We start from the raw sequence: 13,576 nt of genomic DNA, 5'->3' as shown, positions 1-13,576 counted from the left end.
GACCAGGAAGAAGCGGATAAAACTGAAGATAGTACCCAAGAAAACAAGGACGTTGAAAAAGTTCCATCCCAAGAAGAGGGCACGAGCAAGAAGCGAACACAGATACCAAATGAGGAATGTGATAACAAAGACACAGAAGATAGCGACGCAGATATGGCCGAAGTAGAGGAAAATTCAATGAAAAGGAAAAGAGAGGCAGAGAGGCATGCCACCACTGTAAAGGACTATCTAAGAGAGCAGAGAAAGGACGCAAGGTTTGAAAGTAGATGGAAGAAAGGGGACGCCCCGATGCCGGTAGTTCCGCTGGAGGAAGCTGGTGCATCACAGCTGAACGACCTTCACTTCACGGTCACCCAGTAACCAGCTGTCGCTTTCCAAACTCGTTCCATGTCAAGAAAAAAAATAAGAGTGGCAACTTTTAACACGTTCAGTCTGATTCGGCAAAACAGAAAGCACTGGCTCATGGAAATGATAAAGGAACACAAATTAGACATTATCTGCCTCCAGGAAACGAAGATCTCTACCGCGGAACAAGAGAAGGACCTTGTTAATTTCTTTAAACGTAACCACTACTGCTACCACTCCGCAGGCACTGGTCACAGTGCGGGGACAGCGATATTTGTGAAGAAGGACAATATCGTCACCGTCGTCGACACCATCCTTGACCAAACCGGCCGATTTACCTGTGTCGATCTGCTCATCGCCAACCAGTTAGCGCGAGTAATTTGTGTCTACGCGCCAAATATAAGGGACGACAGGAAAATCTTCTTCTCTGAGCTGAGAGCTTTCGTGGACACACCGGCAAAAGTTGTATTCTGTGGCGACTTCAATATGGTAACCAGCAAGTATGACTGCAGCTACCCCTTCAGGAGGGACGCTAGTGTGACGGAATTCAAGAAGCTGGTGACAGATTTCAGTTTGGTCGACGTTGCTGTGGTAGGAACGGAACCCAGTCAGCGGTACACTCACTGGCAAGGTGCGTCCCATGCAAGACTCGACAGAATCTATTTCTCCGCTGACTGGGACAAGACGGCCTGCAACTACACCGTCACGCCGGTACCTTTCTCGGACCACGGACTCGTCAGCGTCGACATCGATCTCAGCGCTCAGGCCACAAGTTGCATCAGCAAGGCAAGGTCTTATTCGTGGAAGCTCAACGAAAGCATCCTGGAAGAAGAGACTTTCTGTCAGGAAGTGGAAAACATGATCACAGAATACAAGAGCGGAAACAGTATCAACGCCGTTACGTGGGAGATCTTCAAGACAAACTTCAAAAACAAAGCAATATCCTATAGTCAGTCAAGAAGCTTCAAGGAGAGGGAACAGGCCCGGTCACTTACCAAAGACCTCCGTGTGTTAGTCGCAGAGGAAGACCACACCCCCGGACGGTATACACAGGAAATTGGAGAAGTGAAAAAGCAGCTTCTTGAAATTTTGGAAAAACGATACAAGGGTGCAGCAATTCGGAGCCGGCTAAACACGGTGTCGCGTGAGGAAACGCCCAGCAAAGTATTCCTCCTACGGGAAAGAGAAAGGGGATCGTTCAACGCCATTACTTGTTTGAACAGTCCAGACGGCACTGCGACATCGCAAGAGGAAATCGAAGGACTGTTCTACGAGAAGTTCCGCGGTCTGTTCTCGTCATCAACTGGGACAAACGTTACCGATGCTATAAGCAGCCTCGACTTGCCGGCAGTAAAGACAGAAGTAGCAGAAGCAGCGAACGGCGAAATAACAACGGGGGAGATAGAGAGAGTTATCCGAAAGCTGGGAAGAAACAAAGCTCCGGGCCCGGATGGAATTGGATCAGCATTTTATAAAAGGTTCGCTACCTTGCTCTCCCCAATCTTGAAGTTGGTGTTCGACGACATCGCTTCGAGACAGCTGCTTCCGCCATCAATGCGTCAATCCTTCACCGTCCTTATCCCTAAAAAGAACCCCAAGAACAGCGAAGCTCCAACAGTTAACGATTTTCGACCAATCAGCCTTCTCTGCGCTGATTACAAGATATTTGCGAAGGTTCTCAATAACAGATTAGAGGGTTGCCTGCGGACTGCCATTGGTCAGCATCAAGTCTACGGAGTCAAGGGCAGGTCGATCGCACGAAACTTACACGTGATGCGGGCGGTGTGCGAGGCTGCCGAAACACTACCTGCCCGGCTGTGCGTTCTCCAGGTTGACCTGCGGCAGGCGTTCGATAGAGTCAGTCACCAGTACCTCTGGGCGGTTCTTGAAAAACTGAAGGTCGGGAGCTCCCTAATGGCCTGGATAAAGCTCTGCTACGAAGACATCAGCACCAGATTAGTAGTGAACGGGAGGTTAAGCAAACCCATACCGATTCATTCATCAGTGAGGCAGGGGTGTCCACTTTCACCGCTTCTGTTCGCTGCATACCTGGAACCCCTATGTCGCATGATCAGTTCCAACGAAAGTATTCAAGGGCTCAAGATAGGCACGGAAAGCATCAAGCTTCTCGCGTATGCCGATGACGTAACCGTAGTGTGCACCACTGTTGAGGGAGTCCAACAAGCACTAGACACCATTCAGGAGTTCTCGAAGCACTCCGGAGCAGAGCTCAACCTCAGCAAGACATTAGGCAGCTGGCTTGGACCGTGGGAAGAAACTCCAACCAATGTTCTTGGCTTGCAGTGGACAAACAAGGTTGACAAGTACCTCGGAGTCGAGTTCGACTTAAGAAAGCAAGCAGCACAAGTATGGAACCCCAAATTGAACCGGCTCAGGCACTCGCTGACTCCCTGGCACGGACGGTTCCTCACGCTCTTCAACAAGGCGTACGTATGCAATTCCTGCTTGTACCCAGCAGTGCTGTATACTGCCCAATGCACGAAATACAACAATGCAGTGGTCAACAAGTTCCACCGACTGTGTGCCACCTTTGTGTGGAATTCTCCAATGGAAAAGATGCGACGATCGAACCTCTTCTTGAGCCCAAGCAAAGGTGGATTTGGACTTGTGAACCTCGACATTAAGCTCAAAGTACAGAGGTTGCTCTACTTCAGGGACCAGGACGATCCATTCCTCAGAAGCTGCACACAGACACTTGGAGCACACCACCTCCGTAGGTGGACAGTGCCACTAGAAAATCCGGCAAGGGCAAAGGAGACCAGGGCGTTCTACAGGGAGGTCGGAGCGGCTATTGCCTTCTTTGAAAGAGGTTCTCTTGGGACTACCTCAGCAAGGTTAAACGGAGAAAGCTCTACTGGGATACTGTAGACAGCGTGACACCAGAACCGCTCTATCGGAAGTTCCTTCTCACAACAGAAGCCCAGAACGTCTTCAAAAGGCTACGCAAGCTCTGCGTACCATCCGGCGCGAAGGACCTCTTCACAAGGTTCCACTGCGAAGTGTTGCCGGTCAAAGTCTGGCTGCAGAGAAAAGGATTCTTTGTCCCGTGGTCAGTGAGGTGTGACCTGTGCAGCGCTGAAGAAGACCTGTTTCATGTGTTTGTAAACTGCAAACGAGCTCGAGATTTTTGGGAGCAGTTCAGAGCGTGCACCGGTCTGGACATCAACATTGACTGGTTTTCGCTAAAATTCCTCGTGTTCGACGGCTGCGAAGACAACAACACGTCGGCCGCTCTGGTGGTCATCGGTCTCCACTCCTTATGGCGGTACAGGATGGCCATTTCTGAAGGCAAAGCCAAGCCGAAGACACCATGGAACCACTTCCTCACCAGCCTTGAATGGGTGCTCACGGTGGTGACAGCACGGGAAGACGATATCACTTGCAGCGGACTCAGGAGCCTGCTGCACACCATCACAGCAAGGAACAAGAACGCCAGCTGGTGAAAGACAGCGATGTGAAGGCACCTGCTTCGAGCAACAAGAGGGTACGGAAGAGTACCACGGTGAAGACGCCGCAGACCAAGCTGAACACGAACAAAATTAGGAAACGGCACACCCTATTAACTTACAGAATGGCGAAGTAGCCATTGAGGTTTTATGTACGTTTTAGCATGGAATAAAAGTTCGAAAAAAAAAAAAAAAAAAAAGGTTAAGGCGTTGGACTGCTAATCCAATGGGCGATGCCCGCGTGGGTTCGAATCCCATCCTCGTCGAACCACTGTCGCGAACCTTTTCTAGGACTACGAAGGAAAAGTGCATGCCTGTCCGTTTCATGCCTAAGAGGTTTTTACACGTGGCGTCGGTAATGGAGAGGGTTGCTCTTCCTTATGTTCCATACAGGCTCCCCATATGGACGAGTTCGGAAGAGTTCAAGACTGGGAAATGAACACTGCATGCAAGTAGGCGAGCGACTGAACGCACAGGGATTTTAAATGGTGGTGATACACAGGATGTGTATTTCGAGAGATTTTATGCAATACATTAATAATGAAAAAAGAGACGAGGTGGCCGAGTGGTTAAGGCGTTGGACTGCTAATCCAATGGGCGCTGCCCGCGTGGGTTCGAATCCCATCCTCGTCGTACCACTGTTGCGAACCTTTTCTAGGACTACGAGGGAAAAGTGCATGCCTGTCCGTTTCATGGCTAAGAGGTTTTTACACGTGGCGTCGGTAATGGAGAGGGTTGCTCTTCCTAATGTTCCATACAGGCTCCCCATATGGACGAGATGGACGAGTTCGGAAGAGTTGAAGACTGGGAAATGAACACTGCATGCAAGTAGCCGAGCGACTGAATGCACAGGGATTTTAAATGGTGGTGATACACAGGATGTGTATTTCGAGAGATTTTATGCAATAAATTAATAATGAAAAAAGAGACGAGGTGGCCGAGTGGTTAAGGCGTTGGACTGCTAATGCAATGGGCGCTGTCCGCGTGGGTTCGAATCCCATCCTCGTCGAACCAGTGTCGCGAACCTTTTCTAGGACTACGAGGGAAAAGTGCATGCGTGTCCGTTTCATGCCTAAGAGGTTTTTACACGTGGCGTCTGTAATGGAGAGGGTTGCTCTTCCTTGTGTTCCATACAGGCTCCCCAGGTGGACGAGGTGGACGAGTTCGGAAGAGTTGAAGACTGGGAAATGAACACTGCATGCAAGTAGGCGAGCGACTGAACGCACAGGGATTTTAAATGGTGGTGATACACAGGATGTGTATTTCGAGAGATTTTATGCAATAAATTAATAATGAAAAAAAAAGACGAGGTGGCCTAGTGGTTAAGGCGTTGGAGGTTCTCCTGGGACTACCTAATCACAGTTAAGAGGCGCACACTCTACCGGGACCTTATCAGCATCTTATTTCCGGTGCCACTATATCGAAGTCTATACCCAGGACGAGGGAATGACAAGGTTCTGAAAGTGATGAAGACACTACCTGTTCCTACTGGTACGCAAAGGTTCTTCACGTTGTTTCATACATAGACACTACCAGTGAAAACCTGGCTCGCAGGTAGAGGCTTCCCGGTACCACGCGGCAGTACCTGTGACATGTGCTTCGCAGGGCAAGAAACCTTGATCCACACCTTCATCGGATGCAGAAATGCAATACAGTTTTGGGGATTTCCGAGGGCAGTGCTTGACATCGAAGAAGACATAACTTGGATCCGCTTGAAGTCCTTGGACGTCCGTGAGGACAAGGGTCCTTCCTTGAGGCTCCTCTATATCTGTGGGCTACATGCTTTGTGGCAACACAGGATGGATGTTGCCGACTGCAAGACACCACCACGATTGCTCTAGTTCTACTTGCGGCGAAATCGGATTGGTCGGTCAGTGCCCTCAAAGAGCAAGGTGCGCCAGACGGTGAGCTGTTGCGAAGAACCATGAATACGGGGGATACATTGATTACTTATACATTGAGATACTTGTAAAATATCTAAAGCCAGTCTCGTTTCATCAAAGTACTTCCTATGCGCTGCACAACATGCTGCCAGTACCGTAAGAGGGGTTTTGGACAAGGGGTTTTGCAACAATCTTTCCTGATGTAGTGATGGCTCTTGCATAGTCAACTACGCGGTCTAAACTTGTTCTCTGTACGAGGACACCTAGATCACTATATGTGATGGAAGTGATGCCAGGAGTGAAATCATGCTGCCTTTGTGTTCAGTTTAGATTGCTTCAACAAGTGGTAACGATTTTCTTATGTGGGTTATTCTTCCTTGTTTTAGTCACAAGCCGTGTGACTTTTGTAGATGTTACATGTGCCCTGTATGTCCTGCAGAAGTTGCCGTGCATCCTGTATACTTCTCCATACACCCAGTCTGTGCCGGTGACACCTTGCTTTGGTACATCTTGTGAAGGTTTACACTCAAGGATGACGTGGTGCCAAAGCAGGCGCCAGCAAAGCGTTGTCGTGACGTGATCTGTAAATAATCAACTTTTAACACAAAAAAGTAAAGTAAAAAGTTAAGGCGTTGGACTGCTAATCCAATGGGCTCTGCCCGCGTGGGTTCGAATCCCATCCTCGTCAAACCACTGTTGCGGACCTTTTTGTAGGGCTATGACTGGGGAAAGTGCAGAGGTATTCGTTCCATGCCTGACAGGGTTTTACACGTGGCGTTGGTAATGGCGAGGGTAGCTCTTCCTTGTGTTCCAGATACGCTCCACATGTGGACGAGGTGGCCGAGTGGTTAAGGCGTTGGACTGCTAATCCAATGGGCCCTGCCCGCGTGGGTTCGAATCCCATCCTCGTCGAACCACTGTTGCGAACCTTTTTGTAGGGCTATGAGGGGGGAAAGTGCAGGCGTATCCGTTCCATGCCTGACAGGGTTTTACACGTGGCGTTGGTAATGGCGAGGGTAGCTCTTCCTTGTGTTCCAGAGAGGCTCCACATGTGGACGAGGTGGCCGAGTGGTTAAGGCGTTGGACTGCTAATCCAGTGGGCTCTGCCCGCGTGGGTTCGAATCCCATCCTCGTCGAACCACTGTTGCGAACCTTTTTGTAGGGCTATGAGGGGGGAAAGTGCAGGCGTATCCGTTCCATGCCTGACAGGGTTTTACACGTGGCGTTGGTAATGGCGAGGGTAGCTCTTCCTTGTGTTCCAGATACGCTCCACATGTGGACGAGGTGGCCGAGTGGTTAAGGCGTTGGACTGCTAATCCAATGAGCTCTGCCCGCGTGGGTTCGAATCCCATCCTCGTCGAACCACTGTTGCGAACCTTTTTGTAGGGCTATGAGGGGGGAAAGTGCAGGCTTATCCCTTCCATGCCTGACAGGTGTTTACACGTGGCGTTGGTAATGGCGAGGGTAGCTCTTCCTTGTGTTCCAGGTACGCTCCACATGTGGACGAGGTGGCCGAGTGGTTAAGGCGTTGGACTGCTAATCCAATGGGCTCTGCCCGCGTGGGTTCGAATCCCATCCTCGTCGAACCACTGTTGCGAACCTTTTTGTAGGGCTATGAGGGGGGAAAGTGCAGGCGTATCCGTTCCATGCCTGACAGGGTTTTACACGTGGCGTTGGTAATGGCGAGGGTAGCTCTTCCTTGTGTTCCAGATACGCTCCACATGTGGACGAGGTGGCCGAGTGGTTAAGGCGTTGGACTGCTAATCCAATGGGCTCTGCCCGCGTGGGTTCGAATCCCATCCTCGTCGAACCTCTGTTGCGAACCTTTTTGTAGGGCTATGAGGGGGGAAAGTGCAGGCTTATCCCTTCCATGCCTGACAAGGGTTTACACGTGGCGTTGGTAATGGCGAGGGTAGCTCTTCCTTGTGTTCCAGATACGCTCCACATGTGGACAAGGTGGCCGAGTGGTTAAGGCGTTGGACTGCTAATCCAGTGGGCTCTGCCCGCGTGGGTTCGAATCCCATCCTCGTCTAACCACTATTGCGAACCTTTTTGTAGGGCTATGAGGGGGGAAAGTGCAGGCGTATCCGTTCCATGCCTGACAGAGTTTTACACGTGGCGTTGGTAATGGCCAGTGCCGTGTATGCCAAAGGGAGTCTGGCCATTAGGAGGAGCCTAAAAAAGGGGCTCGACCTGTCAATCAAATTGAGCGTTTTTCATTGGCTGCTGTTTTCTATGCGGGCCGCCATGACACCAAAATTTTCCCGAAAATGGCGGCGTAGCTTGGAACGGCGAAGCGAGGATTTCATGACAATTTTTTTTCACAAATTACGTCAATTTTATTCCGTAAGTGTACATTCTGTTGCAATTATCTTGCAAATCACCTTTAAATTACGCTCCAGTGTCGATGTTTACCTGAAAATAATATGTTTCGTCGTCCTTGTTAGGCCTAGTAACGACAGCGATCACAGGCAAATAGCGAGAAAAACGCTACAAATGGCCAAAAATTTTCATTTTATGACATACTTTTATTCATATACACACCTTTGCCCGTTCTTGGTTCAGTCTTGTTATGTTTCATAGTTAAAATACGTATAATACCGGCAGTCTGTTCCAACTAGCGGTTCTGCCGGGCAAACAGTTCTGCTAGCAAGCACTTCTGCTTCTGCCTTCTGCTATTCTATTCTGCGTCTTCCCGGCGTGCCCCTCACCATCCAGATGGCGCCGTTAAAAGTGGACGCAAAATCCATTATGTTGCTAGGTCGTCAGAGAATATCCCATTCAATCTAATTTAATTTTACGTCGTAATCTAATCCAATCCAGTTTCCCGAAAATGTCGGCACCCAGTTAATACAGGTAACAACAGGTAATATATAGCTTGGATAGCCTGGGGTTAATAGCGAACTGTATTTTGGCTCGTGATTGGCCAGAGAGCTCAAAAAGTGGGTGGAGCTCCAGGTATAGGCATGTTCCATTAATGGCCAGACTCCCTTTGGCATACACGGCTCTGGTAATGGCGAGGGTAGCTCTTCCTTGTGTTCCAGATACGCTCCACATGTGGACGGGGTGGCCGAGTGGTTAAGGCGTTGGACTGCTAATCCAATGGGCTCTGCCCGCGTGAGTTCGAATCCCATACTCGTCGAACCACTGTTGCGAACCTTTTTGTAGGGCTATGAGGGGGGAAAGTGCAGGCGTATCCGTTCCATGCCTGACAGGGTTTTACATGTGGCGTTGGTAATGGCGAGGGTAGCTCTTCCTTGTGTTCCAGATACGCTCCACATGTGGACGAGGTGGCCGAGTGGTTAAGGCGTTGGACTGCTAATCCAATGGGCTCTGACCGCGTGGGTTCGAATCCCATCCTCGTCGAACCACTGTTGCGAACCTTTTTGTAGGGCTATGAGGGGGGAAAGTGCAGGCGTATCTGTTCCATGCCTGACAGGGTTTTACACGTGGCGTTGGTAATGGCGAGGGTAGCTCTTCCTTGTGTTCCAGATACGCTCCACATGTGGACGAGGTGGCGATCATCAGACATGCGCAATCAGAAACAGGACCATACAAACAAACATCCATGTTGTCCGCTCAGTTCTAGACTGGTGTCGACTTGAAGGAAGTCATGTAGCCCTGCTGCAAGTGGACCTCTCTAAGGCTTTTGATCGGGTGTGTCACGATTATTTGTTTTCGCTCTTGCATTACGTCAACATGGGAGACAAGTTCGTAAGCCGAATCAAGTTGTGCTATGAACAGGTTGCAACGAGCCTGGTAATTAACGGCACTCTTACCGCGCCAGTGCCCCTTCGAGCTTCAGTACGACAAGGCTGTCCCATGTCGTCCCTACTATTTGATCTATACCTTGAGCCGTTATGCCAACGTATCATCTCTCGTGATGACATACGTGGTTTCGAGCTTCGCGATGCTGTGGTGAAGGTCGTGGCGTACGCGGATGACCTTGCGTTTCTCGTGACAGACAAGCCAAGTGTCGTCATAGTTATTCACGAACTTCATGTGTTTGGTCAAGTCTCTGGGGCACGTCTAAACAAGGACAAATCTCGGGGGATATGGTGCGGTCAATGGGGAACAGCCCCGGAATTCTTTTGTGGCGTTCAGTGGCAAACCCGTGGTCCTTGCTACCTTGGGGTCCCGTTAGACAAAAGTTGTAACACGACCTCCTTGTGGTCGGAGCGATTACAAAACATTAGGACACATGCTTCGACCTGGAAAAAACAAGATCTCTCAATGTTTCAACGAGCTTCTGTGTGCAATGTTTTTCTGGCCGCTAAGCTGATTTACCTCTTGCAAGTTCTGCAATGCTCCCGCAAAATTATACATCGTTGTCATCGCATATTTGCCACCACAATATGGTGTTCAACGTTCGAAAGGATGCGAAGACAAAACCTGTTCAAGAAAGTCAAGGACGGCGGACTAGGCTTACAGCATCTCTACATCAAGCAACTCGTCATGAGACTGTTTTTTTATAGGCAGAGTTCACACCCGATTCTGGAAACCATCAAGCGGGCCCTTGCGTACAACTACATTCCCGATATATATGTTGGGTTTCACGAAGAAAGTCTACGCTTAAGCGCGTTCTACAAAGAGGTTGTCGAGAGCCTAAACTTCTTGAAGGCTAGATTCAGCTTAGAGTACCTCTTTTCTGTCGCCAAGAAAACGTTGGTAGCTCATCTTCTCGATCTACTCTTTCCGGTGCCCATCTACCGTCAAATCCCCTCCGGATGGCACGGCACGGATGTATTGTGCAGAGTCAGGAAGATGCCGGTCAAGCCCAACATGAAGTCATTTTTCTTTAAATTACACACGTCCACACTGCCCGTGAAAGCTTGGCTTCAACAGAAGGGATTCTATGTTCCGTGGTCCGTGAATTGCAGATTTTGCAACACGCCCGAGACTGTCGATCACCTTTTTCTGGACTCCACAGAAGCTTTATTCTTTTGGGATGACTTACAGTTCAAAGTCCTTAAGCGCCGTCTTTCGCTTAATCCTCACACTATCCGCTTCCTCCCATTACGCCCCGGTGAAAATGTGAGATACGATATCGTTCTTCTTGTTGCCATGTACTGTTTGTGGAAGCTTCGTATGGCCGATAGGAACGAAGAGCCCTTGTGTCCTCCTATGAAATATTTCAAAGCCGAACTACTGCAGGTAAAGTTAGCTTGTACTCAGCTCTTAGAAGTGCCTGAGTGGTTAGATACAGTCTGCGAAAGGCTGAATGTTTTGTAGAAATTGTGTTATTAACGTGTCCGGTATAGAGGAGAAACATCGTATTCTCTCTCTGTGATTTTGTCGTATTGTGTATGGTATTGTGAGGTATTGAGTCGACGTGACTCAGAGTAGTAAGCTCTGAAAAATAAAGGTGGAAAAGAAAAAAAGAGGTGGCCGAGTTTTTTTTTCTTTTCCACCTTTATTTTTCAGAGCTTATTACTCTGAGTCACGTACGACTCAATAACTCCATACCATACACAATACGACACAATCACATTAAGATAATACGGTGTTTGTCCTCTATACCGGACACGTTAATAACACAACTTCTACAAAACATTCAGCCTTTCGCAGACTGTATCTAACCACTCAGGCACTTCTAAGAGCTGAGTACAAGCTAACTTTACCTGCAGTAGTTCGGCTTTGAAATAATTCATAGGAGGACACAAGGGCTCTTCGTTCCTATCAGCCATACGAAGCTTCCACAAACAGTACATGGCAACAAGAAGAACGATATCGTATCTCACATTTTCACCGGGGCGTAATGGGAGGAAGCGGATAGTGTGAGGATTAAGCGATAGACGGCGCTTAAGGACTTTGAACTGTAAGTCATCCCAAAAAAATAAAGCTTCTGTGCAGTCCAGAAAAAGGTGATCGACAGTCTCGGGCATATTGCCCGGTGGCCGAGTGGTTAAGGCGTTGGACTGCTAATCCAATGAGCTCTGCCCGCGTGGGTTCGAATCCCATCCTCGTCGAACCACTGTTGCGAACCTTTTTGTAGGGCTATGAGGGGGGAAAGTGCAGGCTTATCCCTTCCATGCCTGACAGGTGTTTACACGTGGCGTTGGTAATGGCGAGGGTAGCTCTTCCTTGTGTTCCAGGTACGCTCCACATGTGGACGAGGTGGCCGAGTGGTTAAGGCGTTGGACTGCTAATCCAATGGGCTCTGCCCGCGTGGGTTCGAATCCCATCCTCGTCGAACCACTGTTGCGAACCTTTTTGTAGGGCTATGAGGGGGGAAAGTGCAGGCTTATCCCTTCCATGCCTGACAGGGGTTTACACGTGGCGTTGGTAATGGCGAGGGTAGCTCTTCCTTGTGTTCCAGATACGCTCCACATGTGGACGAGGTGGCCGAGTGGTTAAGGCGTTGGACTGCTAATCCAATGGGCTCTGCCCGCGTGGGTTCGAATCCCATCCTCGTCGAACCTCTGTTGCGAACCTTTTTGTAGGGCTATGAGGGGGGAAAGTGCAGGCTTATCCCTTCCATGCCTGACAGGTGTTTACACGTGGCGTTGGTAATGGCGAGGGTAGCTCTTCCTTGTGTTCCAGGTACGCTCCACATGTGGACGAGGTGGCCGAGTGGTTAAGGCGTTGGACTGCTAATCCAATGGGCTCTGCCCGCGTGGGTTCGAATCCCATCCTCGTCGAACCACTGTTGCGAACCTTTTTGTAGGGCTATGAGGGGGGAAAGTGCAGGCTTATCCCTTCCATGCCTGACAGGTGTTTACACGTGGCGTTGGTAATGGCGAGGGTAGTTCTTCCTTGTGTTCCAGGTACGCTCCACATGTGGACGAGGTGGCCGAGTGGTTAAGGCGTTGGACTGCTAATCCAATGGGCTCTGCCCGCGTGGGTTCGAATCCCATCCTCGTCGAACCACTGTTGCGAACCTTTTTGTAGGGCTATGAGGGGGGAAAGTGCAGGCTTATCCCTTCCATGCCTGACAGGGGTTTACACGTGGCGTTGGTAATGGCGAGGGTAGCTCTTCCTTGTGTTCCAGGTACGCTCCACATGTGGCCGAGTGGTTAAGGCGCCAGTGCCCCTTCGAGCTTCAGTACGACAAGGCTGTCCCATGTCATCCCTACTATTTGATCTATACCTTGAGCCGTTATGCCAGCGTATCATCTCTCGTGGTGACATACGTGGTTTCGAGCTTCGCGATGCTGTGGTGAAGGTCGTGGCGTACGCGGATGACCTTGCGTTTCTCGTGACAGACAAGCCAAGTGTCGTCAAAGTTATTCACGAACTTCATGTGTTTGGTCAAGTCTCTGGGGCACGTCTAAACAAGGACAAATCTCTGGGGATATGGTGCGGTCAATGGGGAACAGCCCCGGAATTCTTTTGTGGCGTTCAGTGGCAAACCCGTGGTCCTTGCTACCTTGGGGTCCCGTTAGACAAAAGTTGTAACACGACCTCCTTGTGGTCGGAGCGATTACAAAACATTAGGACACATGCTTCGACCTGGAAAAAACAAGATCTCTCAATGTTTCAACGAGCTTCTGTGTGCAATGTTTTTCTGGCCGCTAAGCTGATTTACCTCTTGCAAGTCCTGCAATGCTCCCGCAAAATTATACATCGTTGTCATCGCATATTTGCCACCACAATATGGTGTTCAACGTTCGAAAGGATGCGAAGACAAAACCTGTTCAAGAAAGTCAAGGACGGCGGACTAGGCTTACAGCATCTCTACATCAAGCAACTCGTCATGAGACTGTTTTTTTATAGGCAGAGTTCACACCCGATTCTGGAAACCATCAAGCGGGCCCTTGCGTACAACTACATTCCCGATATATATGTTGGGTTTCACGAAGAAAGTCTACGCTTAAGCGGGTTCTACAAAGAGGTTGTCGAGAGCCTAAACTTCTTGAAGGCTAGATTCAGCCTAGAGTA

The 13,576-nt window shown here is 49.6% G+C and overlaps 14 non-coding genes across 14 annotated transcripts; all 14 read left to right on the top strand.

Moving 5' to 3' along the window:
- The first annotated feature begins 4,363 nt into the window (after nucleotides 1–4,363).
- Trnas-gcu (transfer RNA serine (anticodon GCU)) lies at nucleotides 4,364–4,445 on the top strand. The gene has a single exon. It is a non-coding gene; the product is annotated as a tRNA-Ser (tRNA).
- A 294-nt stretch (nucleotides 4,446–4,739) lies between these two features.
- Nucleotides 4,740–4,821, top strand: Trnas-gcu (transfer RNA serine (anticodon GCU)). Its single transcript has one exon. It is a non-coding gene; the product is annotated as a tRNA-Ser (tRNA).
- Nucleotides 4,822–6,525: 1,704 nt separating this feature from the next.
- Nucleotides 6,526–6,607, top strand: Trnas-gcu (transfer RNA serine (anticodon GCU)). Its single transcript has one exon. It is a non-coding gene; the product is annotated as a tRNA-Ser (tRNA).
- A 142-nt stretch (nucleotides 6,608–6,749) lies between these two features.
- On the top strand, nucleotides 6,750–6,831 carry Trnas-gcu (transfer RNA serine (anticodon GCU)). Its single transcript has one exon. It is a non-coding gene; the product is annotated as a tRNA-Ser (tRNA).
- Nucleotides 6,832–6,973: 142 nt separating this feature from the next.
- Trnas-gcu (transfer RNA serine (anticodon GCU)) lies at nucleotides 6,974–7,055 on the top strand. Its single transcript has one exon. It is a non-coding gene; the product is annotated as a tRNA-Ser (tRNA).
- A 142-nt stretch (nucleotides 7,056–7,197) lies between these two features.
- Trnas-gcu (transfer RNA serine (anticodon GCU)) lies at nucleotides 7,198–7,279 on the top strand. Its single transcript has one exon. It is a non-coding gene; the product is annotated as a tRNA-Ser (tRNA).
- A 142-nt stretch (nucleotides 7,280–7,421) lies between these two features.
- Trnas-gcu (transfer RNA serine (anticodon GCU)) lies at nucleotides 7,422–7,503 on the top strand. The gene has a single exon. It is a non-coding gene; the product is annotated as a tRNA-Ser (tRNA).
- A 142-nt stretch (nucleotides 7,504–7,645) lies between these two features.
- On the top strand, nucleotides 7,646–7,727 carry Trnas-gcu (transfer RNA serine (anticodon GCU)). Its single transcript has one exon. It is a non-coding gene; the product is annotated as a tRNA-Ser (tRNA).
- A 1,028-nt stretch (nucleotides 7,728–8,755) lies between these two features.
- Trnas-gcu (transfer RNA serine (anticodon GCU)) lies at nucleotides 8,756–8,837 on the top strand. Its single transcript has one exon. It is a non-coding gene; the product is annotated as a tRNA-Ser (tRNA).
- Nucleotides 8,838–8,979: 142 nt separating this feature from the next.
- Nucleotides 8,980–9,061, top strand: Trnas-gcu (transfer RNA serine (anticodon GCU)). Its single transcript has one exon. It is a non-coding gene; the product is annotated as a tRNA-Ser (tRNA).
- A 2,745-nt stretch (nucleotides 9,062–11,806) lies between these two features.
- On the top strand, nucleotides 11,807–11,888 carry Trnas-gcu (transfer RNA serine (anticodon GCU)). Its single transcript has one exon. It is a non-coding gene; the product is annotated as a tRNA-Ser (tRNA).
- Nucleotides 11,889–12,030: 142 nt separating this feature from the next.
- Nucleotides 12,031–12,112, top strand: Trnas-gcu (transfer RNA serine (anticodon GCU)). The gene has a single exon. It is a non-coding gene; the product is annotated as a tRNA-Ser (tRNA).
- A 142-nt stretch (nucleotides 12,113–12,254) lies between these two features.
- Nucleotides 12,255–12,336, top strand: Trnas-gcu (transfer RNA serine (anticodon GCU)). The gene has a single exon. It is a non-coding gene; the product is annotated as a tRNA-Ser (tRNA).
- A 142-nt stretch (nucleotides 12,337–12,478) lies between these two features.
- Nucleotides 12,479–12,560, top strand: Trnas-gcu (transfer RNA serine (anticodon GCU)). The gene has a single exon. It is a non-coding gene; the product is annotated as a tRNA-Ser (tRNA).
- Nucleotides 12,561–13,576: the final 1,016 nt, after the last annotated feature.

Source organism: Ornithodoros turicata, chromosome 1 (genome assembly GCF_037126465.1).
Source record: "Ornithodoros turicata isolate Travis chromosome 1, ASM3712646v1, whole genome shotgun sequence".
NCBI classification, from domain to species: domain Eukaryota; kingdom Metazoa; phylum Arthropoda; class Arachnida; order Ixodida; family Argasidae; genus Ornithodoros; species Ornithodoros turicata.
This window is presented reverse-complemented; position numbering and strand designations above follow the sequence as displayed.